Source organism: Cnephaeus nilssonii, assembly GCF_951640355.1.
Source record: "Cnephaeus nilssonii genome assembly, chromosome: 2".
In the NCBI taxonomy this organism is placed as follows: domain Eukaryota; kingdom Metazoa; phylum Chordata; class Mammalia; order Chiroptera; family Vespertilionidae; genus Cnephaeus; species Cnephaeus nilssonii.
Window position 1 is genome coordinate 91,163,350 of NC_137073.1, and position 10,417 is coordinate 91,173,766.

The following is a 10,417-nucleotide window of genomic DNA, read 5'->3' on the forward strand; positions in this document are numbered from 1 at the left end:
TATCTTAAAAAAAAAAAACCCCATAGGATTATTTGAGTGAGAGGTTGAAAAACTCACTTAGCAAAAAAGCAATTGCTTTCTTTATTATAGAAAATATATAGTAATATACAAGGGCACTAAAACTGTAAAAGAAAACTATCTCAGAAAGAACAGTATATGAATTCTGAAAAATATATTGAAAGTAAACTCAGAGGCACATCCTGTTGCCAAGCACAAATTAAGAATTAAAAAATCAAAATGACAGACCTGTTAATCTACTTAGGAAGGCATAAATTGTTAATCAGGCCCCGGGCAACATTGCTTAATACCAAGTTTAATAAAAAGTCTGCCTCGAGGAAGAAGAGGTCTGGTGGCCGGATTTTGAAAGCTGGGCAGCTCTACTTACAGGCTTATCCCTATAGCTCTCAGGACACCATTGATAAGGTTTCCTTTGAAATTGGCTCCTTTTAAAGGAGTCAGAATTATTAAAAATTATTAGCATGGGATAGAAAAGTTATATTTTTCCCTGGTATGAATGAACTTGAAAAAGAAATAAATTGGAAAAAATATTTAAGAGAATCATTTGCAGTGTGTATGAGAATTTCACCCAGTAAGCATTTATTGAGCCCTCACTATGTGCTTACATTTGCTAGTGATGCCTTTACCCACAAACTGTGATCTTGAGATGGAGAAGTGATGTTTTAAAGCCGTTTTCTCCCCAACCTGGATTTACCTACATCATAAGGCATCTTATATCATGTGGGGTTTTGCTGGGCAGGGAATAAAATAAGAAATTTTCCAGTAACCTTTGCATCATTTTTAGGAACATTTGTCAATGAGGTAAAAACTAAATTGGAAAGTATTCAACTAGCACAACATCTTCTGAGCAGTTGGAGCCTCAGGGTTGCTTCTTTGAATTGAGCCCAAATTTCATTCCTTGCTTTAAAGTCTTTCTTCATAGCATCACGGAGAATAGCTCATTCTTTCTTAGTTACAAAGCAGGGCTAAGGTTAGCTCTCATTTTCTGTGACTGGTTTCTCTAACTGGCCATGATGGAAAGATTGTCATAAGGAGAAAAAAGAAAAAAAAAGCCATTTAATAACTCATTTTAATTTAGTGACAAATTGGGAAGCAAGCATGTGCTCGATTATGTTCAGAATGCCCAGGGTGCAAAGCAAACTTCTTGTTCTTCAGTGCCCAATTAATCCAGCATAAGGTTTCAGGAATTTCTCTGCTCTCTGTCCACTACATAAAATCTTTCATTACATCACATTAAACTTAGTCGCTTGAGAGCATTTCACTCTTAGGTTGCTTTCAACTTCATATTTTAAATACATTAACTGTCCTATTTAGCATTCTCTTGGAGAAAGTGGTTATTCACATGATCTCTAGATATTTTGCAGTGCCCTTTCCTCCATTGTAGTCATCACTTTAATACTTTTTAGAACACAAAGCACATACACATTTAAATTCAAGGGCGGGGGGTGGGGGGAGGGATTTTAAAGAAAAAAACTACCAAACAAACCCTGGTACTATTTGGAAAGATATTGTGGAACATAGTATCTGAGAATTAAAAGCAAATCTGAGAAAGAAAAAAGTATCATGAGAACATTTTAAAAAATATAGGACTATGTTTGGCATGTCTGCGCTTATTTCAAAGGCGATTTACCTGCAGGTAAATGTACATTGAATGCAAAAGTTATTGCAGAGCTGGTACTTTCTGGATCTGGAGGTTCGGGATTACGTGCTCTTGATGACACTAATCAGTAAGTGACCCCTTCATTCTGCTGTCCTAATTGACATCTGCCCCAAACATCTATTTTTTTTTTAAAAGGGAGATTTGAGTCAGAAAAGGAGTGAAACTGTGGCACGGATGTTTATTATAAGGCCTCCTTTCATAGAATTAATTCTTTAGGAAACACTGACAAAATCCCAACTAGATAGTTTTAAACAAGTAGTTTAATTTGAAAGTAATTGCTGGGAGATACAGTAGCTTGACTTGGTTCAATTTAGAATGGGCAGTAATATAACAAACTGGGTGATTACTTAGTCTGACCACATCATTTTAATCTGTGTTAAATTAAAACCTGTTGCTAAGAAGAGCTTAGAATATTTTATTTGAATGTGAAATTGGGCAGTTTCATACATTTTAGAAAATGGATGATAGCAGACTAATGAAACTTTTTTTTTCAATTCTGCAAAGGAGGTTTAAGCTTTGTAGCTAAAAATATGACAAGCTCATTTTCATGACTGAAATCTATACAATATGCTAGAAGGCAATTGGTTTTTGAAAAAAAATGCATAACTTAAAATATAAATCAACACCTTAGAAATTTTGTCCACGGTTATATAAGGTTCACTTTTAGGGAAAAAAACACCCTTTTACAATGGATATGGTTAAGCTGAGTTTTCTTTAACTTGTCAAATTAGATATGCATAAATTTAAACAGTTTTTATTTTCCCTGAATAACCTAATTCACAACCAAGTGGGAAAATTCATTGTTTATGACACATTCTGGCCATGGGCTTGGCAAAGCATATTCTTACAGGCCCTTCAGTAAAGGCAAAATTGTATCAGTATTCATATCCGTAAGGTTTAATTAAGGGATCCAAAGATACCTTTTGATTGAATGACTTTAGTTTGTTGTTTTGGCTATTTTAATATCATTATAATTCCTCTTTACTTTTCATTTATCCAAATAAACAGGAAGGGAACCAGGTCAATAATTTTTCATCATGAAGTTATTCATTATCTAAACCAGTTGTCCTCAGACTTTTGGATTTCATGGAACATTAATAGTTTTTTTTTAAGGGGGAGGTTGACATTGGGTTGCTTGCCAGGTTTCAGTTTTGTTAAGGAAAAAAACAAAATAATCTATACACACCCTTTCATGAAAGAATAGACATTTTAACTCCAAAAAAGTAGGAAGGACACTGTTTAAGTCCTTTAAATTGAATAAATTTAGAGTTATGAAACATTGAATAGGTTCTCATTTTCCATGTGTGACCACTCACTAGTAAATTTTTTTGTTTTTTTCCCCCTGAAGATGGACACAAGAGTTTGGCTAGTCCGAGGAATCACTAGTTCAGTTAAAACTCACTCAAAACTGCCATCAGGCCATTACAAATAAAATAGAAGCCTAAATTTATCATGTGTCCTCTTAGTACTGGTCAAAATTTCAAGGGACAATTTTAATTCTTCTTTGCAACAGGAGCTTTACAAAATGGTATGAACACATGGAATTCCTAAAGAAGCCCGAATCTTTATTTTCTCCATAAGTTTCCACGTGTACTCCTTCATGGCATATTTATAAATAACAATATTGTGGATTTAAATTTCCTTGTTAATTTTTAATGTCAGACTTAAGTGGAGATGGTAAAAAGCAATAACACTCAACAACTAGAAGTTAACTTACAGAAGAGAGAGATAGAGATAAAAAACAAAATGTATTTAGTATATCCATGAACAAGCCACTTCATCTCTCTGGTCATCAGGTATCTCAAATGTAAAGGACAGGTATTGGGTAAAGTCATCTCTAAGCTCCTTCCTGTGTCTCACATTCTCTAATTATGCTTCTAATGTTCTAAACTGTCCTTGAAGGCTAGATTAACTATATGACTTTTTTGAATGGTAGCAGTAGAAAGAATATAGTTCAATGAAAATGGCTCATCAATGTCAACTATATATAATATTATATTAAGAGATGTCTTCCTTCTTTCCCTCACTTCCTCCTTCCTCCCTCTTTTCTTCCTTCCTTTAATATTTTTGGTGAAATTTTACTTGGTAAAGAAATAATTCAGAACAAATACTGAACTGTGATGGTAATGAAATAACACAATTGTGGTTATAAAAGAAGAAAATTATTTTTACCCATCAGATAAGGATGAAATAAATACAGTCTTACTTTTAAACTCTACCCACAGTCCCCAATGCTGTGTATATAGTAAATATGCCATGCACTGAGAAAGCACAGATGTCCTCAGAGGGTGCTGAGAGGTTGGGATGCCCCTGGTCAATGAAATGAATAGCTGTCACTTTTAGCTACCTTTGTGAAGTACCCCCCTCAAATGTGAGGCTCTCTTTGAAGGCAAGAGAAGATTATTCTCTTATAAAAGTACCATTATTATGCTCAAATGGCCCACACAATCCTATTATAAACTCTAATGCATACTTTTAAATGGTTTACAAAAAATGACTAACCTACAAACATTTTTGCATTGCTCTGATCAAAATAATTGAATAATTCCCATGCCCTCTGCTGCTCTGTATTTCTCAGAGTCACACTTTTGCTTCTAAGATACCACAAGTGTTAGTTAACAGCAAATTCATTGAGTGCTTGGCTCAAACAGAAAATCATTGGAAATTCAAAGTAAAAAAGAGCTAAAAACAGGATAAAAGTATAACATTTTCCTTTGAGCTATTGAATAATTGTTACTATACAGAATGTACATAAAATACTTAGTATGTGACATATTGAAAAGCACAGTAAAGGTTAACTTATTAGTGTGTACTTTGTAATTGTGATAATTATTTTTTGGATATATAGAAAATTTGAGCCCACGGTCACTTTTTTACTATCAGGTGGGTTGGGCTGTCTTGCTAGTTCAGTCTTTTATCATGATATACACATAGGATTCAAATGGGTGACATATTTGTATGTCTATTGTATGCTTTGGGTTGTAGGCGTCCAGAGGACACATAGTATATCCATTTAGTTTGCAGACAATAAAGGTAATGGAAGGAAGAGAGTTCATTTTCTTTGAAGCACTAAGACAATCTCTTTCTTTTATTCTCATGAGAGTTCAGACCACTTTTTAAAAAACACACTCCTCTAGTTATTTTATGATTCATGCAGGATCATTTCCTTTAGATGGCTATTTTTTAAAGGATAATTTTCAAATTTTCATTCTGTGGTAGAATGTTTATAAACATGTGGTAACATGTTTATGAACATGTTAATGATGTAACTATGTTTCTAAAGTTGTATTTAATGGTAGTAGTATTTATAAAGTAGAAAATACAAACTTTACAAAAATGGCAGTTTTGATTCTACTTCTATTCCTATGTTTCCCTCATATGTAAAAATTCACTTCCTTATCTCTTTTCATTTTGCTCACCTGGACACCTCAATTTAATTTTTTCTTGCTGATTTCTATTCCTATGACTTATGAGGTCTCCTGTATATATTTTGGGTGATCTACCAATTTGGGAAATTGTAGAAAGAGAAAATCACAGTGCTCTCTCAAGTGATAAAATATGAAGATCAATCATACTCTGCTCTGTGGTGGCTAGCTTTATATTCCTCACCCCCATAACTTGTTCTCCTCTACAAGAGAGCACTCATATTGCAGGAGAAGCTTGGGACCCATGCTGCCCATTTATACTGCACATCAAATTTAATAGTAACATTCTAGCTTTAATTAAATGCTTCCTCTTAGAAATCTCAACAAGTTGATCTAATTAATAGAGGAAATGAGCACTCAACACTTAGTATAAAGATATTAAACAGATGAAACAAGGTAAAATAATTTCTAATAATCTGTTGGGATGGAGGACATAGTATCCTCTGCATATGTGTCTACACTTGTGTATGTGTGCTCAGAGCGTTCGTTCATTCTCCAGTAAGTTTTCTTTGTTGGAAGAGTTAAAATTTCCTGGATAGTTCAGTCTTGTTCAGAGTACTGGCTGTATCTGGTCCCCTCTGACCCAACCATTTTGGCTTAAAGGGCTTGTACTCCATTTTACTTTTGTAGTAAATGAAGGTGCACCACCTTTTCGAAGGGTTATTTGTACTTGTCCCCTCTTACCTTATCTTCTTACTTTGTGAATGATGAGGTTACAAAGACTCTATACATTTGGCTCTAGAGTTAATTAGGGAGAACCTGAAGTTTCTCATATGACTGCTTTGAAAAAGGGAGCATTCCTAGGAATAGGAACTTTGAAAAATGTAGGCCAGTTAATCTTTATAAGTGGAAAGCTCAAACAAAAATATTACTGTTCAGATCCAGGAAAGTGCCTCAACCTCTCATCTGTCTTCAAAATGGAATAAAAATCCCAGCAGAGGGGGGAAAAAAAGAAAATTATAGAATGAAGAGAAAAAAAATCAACTCAAGCCCTATATTTTTATATTTCATCTCTAATTCTGTTGGAACAGTGTGACAACTGGGTGCTCGGTGTGTGTTTTTTTCTTTTGTTCAGCAATTTCCCTATTAGCATGATGTTCTCGAGTCTTTGTATTTAGAATCATTATTCAGAAAAAGAATTTAAACCAGAGAAGGTTTGATTTTCTACATTTTCACCTTTTTGTGAAGCAAATCAGATGAGCTCTGTAGACACTAGCTAGGCTGAAACACTATTAAAAATGCAATTCTGACGGAGGCACTGCTTGGTACTTTTATAAGTGAGACCCTAATTCTGATCGACCCCAAAGAATGGGCTGCCATGACTAAGCAAGCAGCAGAAGGCGACTGGCTTCTGCGGATGTTATCTCATTTGGAGCACATTTCAAACTTTAGAACAGATTTTTAAATTGGGAGTTGAAACTTGCAGACTGTCAGCAGAAGGGGCTGATTCACTCCCATGGAACTATCTTACTTCAAGTTACAGAGTTTTTAAAGAAGTAGGTTACCTACAATGTGTTGTGATACATCAAAGAGAGAAATAAAAACCACCTTCCAAAATAAGGGTGACATGTCTATCTAAAACATCTTTTGGACTTCTAGTATATGCTTATTTGAATCGGGGCTTCTTTAAATTAGAAACCTCTAGCTTTGTCTAACTTGTTTTTGTTCATGGATCTCTGAAAGGTTAATGAATTGTTTTTCTTAAAATATTTCTTTAGCGGTGGGGGTTCTTCAGGTGCAACTTTATGAGTTATAGCTATAGCACCATTATTATTATGGGATAGATTTGAATAGAGGAAGGACAGTCTCAACAAGGTCGGGAAATTTATATTGCTGGTGATGAATTCCTTGCTTTTATTTGGAATCATAGAAAAGTTACCGAAAATCTGGATACCCAAAAAACGGTGCAAATACTCTTGAATTCCTTAAATTAGAGGAACTACACAAAATATACCAATGATAATGATTTTTGACCTGGCTTGAATGTCAAAATAGCATTTGGAGAATACTATCTTGTCTTTGAAGAAAAAAAAACCTGTTACATGCTTATTATCTTAGATAACAAAATCAATGATGCAACTGAACTACAGAGAGAGATGCATGGAGTGACCCACTAGATGTCCCTTCCAACTAAAAAAAGTTTCTGTCATTCAAGAGTAAGTTGCCTTAGGAAGTTGGCATTTGTGACTGCAAAGCAAGTAAGGGCCAGAAGGGGGGACCACACGATTCAGTTTCACTTCCTTAGGAAGATACATAGTTTTATTCAGAATATCTGTCATATTTGATCTCTTTTTAAAAAATCCTTATGGGGGACAACCACTCAATTAGCTCTAAATCGATAATCAGAACTTGTTCTAACTTACGATGCATTTGCAATAAGAAAGTGTCTTTAAAAAAAGAAAAAGTGTCTTTTGATACCCTGGAACTGTAGTTGTGCTTTCTAGAAATTTTAGCAGTTTCAAGTATCTCAGAGCGGTATTTTGCAAGATAGTTTTTTTTTTCCCCATAAGAAGGAAGAGTGCCTCAGAGCAAGTTTTTACTTGCAAAGCTGATGGAAGTGGTGGGTGGAGGAGGTAAAGTACATGTTTTCTGATAGTAGGCAACTTGGTAGAAAATGATTTTGTTTCTATATAATATCTTTGCAGAGTTAGCATTAAGAAATGTAATTGCAATAAATTGATGTAAAAGCCAGAGAGTAAAGGGACTGAAAGTCCCTATAGAGACACCAGTCTGTCACTTACTTATAATGGCAGTGGAAGATAATTGTAGACAACTACAGTATAACTAAACCATTGCCATTTTCCTTCAAAAATGTGCTGCTGCTTCTCACGTTTTTCTGAAGAAATTGTACTTCCTCTGCTTCAAAAGTATGCCATGAACCAGCAGAATCGGTAGAAAAAGACCTGCCTTTTGTTTCCCCCCCAAATGCCTACTTAGTTAGAACACACCAAAGAGCAAAAGTGGGTGAGATACAATCCTGTGTGATTGTATTCCCCAATAAATTGTGGGGTTTCTTGTAAGTTTTGGAGCTCTGCATTGAAAATCTGGCCTCTGGCATAAACTTTGCCCTCTTCCCTATGACACAATGAAGACATCTGCTGGGCCATATCCCCTTCCTCCACACAGCTTGTTTTCCGGCTCTCCAAAATAGCAGGTACAGAGCCACGCAAGTGCCATTTCACAAAGGAGGATCTCAGGCTAACCTGGAAGAGATTTGTTTTTCCTGAAGTAGAATCCTAAAGGTTTTCCTTTGCAGGTAAAGGCGTCAGCGAGAGAAGAAAGGAAATAAGCAACCCTTGCCCACCGTTTGTATAAGCGTATTCATCATTCATTCTCAGAAGAGTTGTGCACTGACTAGGTAGGTCCCCGAGTTCCTCTCCCAGCACAGGGAGGAGTCTGCACCTTCTGGACAATGAACGCTCCCAAAGCGCACATTTTGCATGTGCATCCCTCCAGACCAGCCATCCAGAGCAGCGTTCTCGAGGGAAAAAACCTCTTCTTTCCCCCATTATGTGCTTTCTGTAAGTGAAAGTGGAGATTGGACAAGTCATGGGCCCAATGCACCTCTTTAGTGTGAATATCATAATTAAAATGTCTTTACCAAAATAAAAGGAGAGGGAGAGAGAAATGTGTGGCTATTCCAGACGATTAAACTTCTAGGTTCTCCACTGTTCTCGGTAGTTAACTCAGGTGAGCAGCCCCTTGTGCTCACGGAGACCTGCATATAACTCCCCATAAAATATGGATTTTATTGCAGCAGTGACAACACTTCTCAGCGCCACGCTGACCTCTCCAGCATCTCCCATCTTAAAATCTCCCGCAACTCCTGGCAGAAGGATAACTACAGAAGTGATCTCAGCTCTGCAACTGCGGCAGTACACATCGCAACCACGGCCCCTGGTATTCAATTCCCGGGTCCACAAGCAAAGCACACCGAGGCTCCACTCTCCCGCATCGGACACCCAAGCCCGGGCGCGCCCGGTCTGCTCTCCAACCAGTCCGGGGAGGCGCTCACCCCTGATTCGTGCCTCGCCAGCCACGAGAGCACGGGGCGAGCTGCGTTAACACATGACTTTTCCCTGGACAGTGTGCTCCATTTTCGGAGCCCAAGGTTGGACTTTTCTTGCAATCTAAGCATTTCTGTCCGAACGGAGCACGCTAACAGTTTTCTTTAGCTCCTTCTCTGGGCCAGACCATCTCCTCTTTAGCTTAAGTTTTCCTTATTGGGAGCATCCAAGAGTTTTCAAGCCACCCGATTTTCTGCTTTACCCCGAAGCCAGGGAACGTAACTCGGCCAAAAGCAGTCCCTGCATAGACCCTTGTGATGTGGGCAGGTGGGAATAAATCAAGCCCCAAACGGCCCTGCGGGTCCTACACGCACCAGCGCCCTTGGTAATTGACCAGCCAACTTTGCAAATGCCGGCGCTCCGCTGGAAGCCTCTGCCCTGGAGAGAAGGGCAGCGGGCTCTTCCGGGCGGCCCCGTTACCTAGCCCCCCATCCAGCCCCGAGCGGATCCGTCTTACCAGCAGGCGGAGGAGCAGCGCCCAGGCTCCCCGGGAAGCGGCGCTGGTCGTGGGCAGCGGCAGCAGCGCCCGCTGGACCCGCGTGCCCACCCCAGCCCGGGCTGGCAGGCTGAGCATCCCTCCCAACTCCGGACGCGCGCGCGGCTCCCACCGAGAGGGCTCTTTCTGATTGGCTTCCATCAAAGCTATAGAATTAAAGAAACTGAAAAGGCATGCACGGCCACCGCCGCCGCCACCGCCGACAGAGATCGAACCCACCTCTGCTCGCCTGCCGGCGCCGGGAGACCCCGCGACCCGCCCAGGCTGCTCCTGCCTCCGCCACCGCTGCGCTCCCCACTCTGCGGTTCTCGCCGCCGCCGCCGCTGAAACTGCAGCTCTCGGGATGGGGAGGTTACGGCTCGGCTCGGGAGAGCTGGCTCTTGTGGGCACACACTGATTTGCAAGTGAATGAAGTGGGAGGGAGCAAAGAGAGGAGGACTTTGTTAGAGAGGCCCAGTGCCTGCCCCCGCCCGCCCCCTCCCCTTGACAGAATGACTCCCTGTGTTTGAAGTCCTGAGCAATTCGCTCCCTGGAACACTCCGTCAGCCCGGGCTTTCCTTTCCTTTTCTTATTTTTCTTTTGGTGCTGGGGGGTGAGGGTGGGGGGTGGGGGGTGGGGGGTGGGGGGGCGGTTTAAGACAGACTCAGAACTTCTGTGACTCTGCCTGTTCTCCCCTTTATACTACCAGAAGGCACCCTGTGCTCATAGCAGCAAGGGTCTGCTGTTCTTATTTTACCGAGTGAGCAATTCC

The 10,417-nt window shown here is 39.4% G+C and overlaps 1 protein-coding gene across 2 annotated transcripts in view; it reads right to left on the reverse strand.

Moving 5' to 3' along the window:
• The window catches only part of CDH6 (cadherin 6), a 137,488-nt gene extending 127,479 nt beyond the window's left edge, over positions 1-10,009 (reverse strand). The window contains exon 1 of one of the 2 annotated variants that reach the window (XM_079793071.1): positions 9,886-10,009. The gene's annotated coding sequence lies outside the window, so the exon portion shown is untranslated. Of the gene's footprint in view, positions 1-9,627; positions 9,695-9,885 lie in introns of those variants that run through there. The other variant, XM_079793070.1, reaches the window with a different exon arrangement.
• Positions 10,010-10,417: the final 408 nt, after the last annotated feature.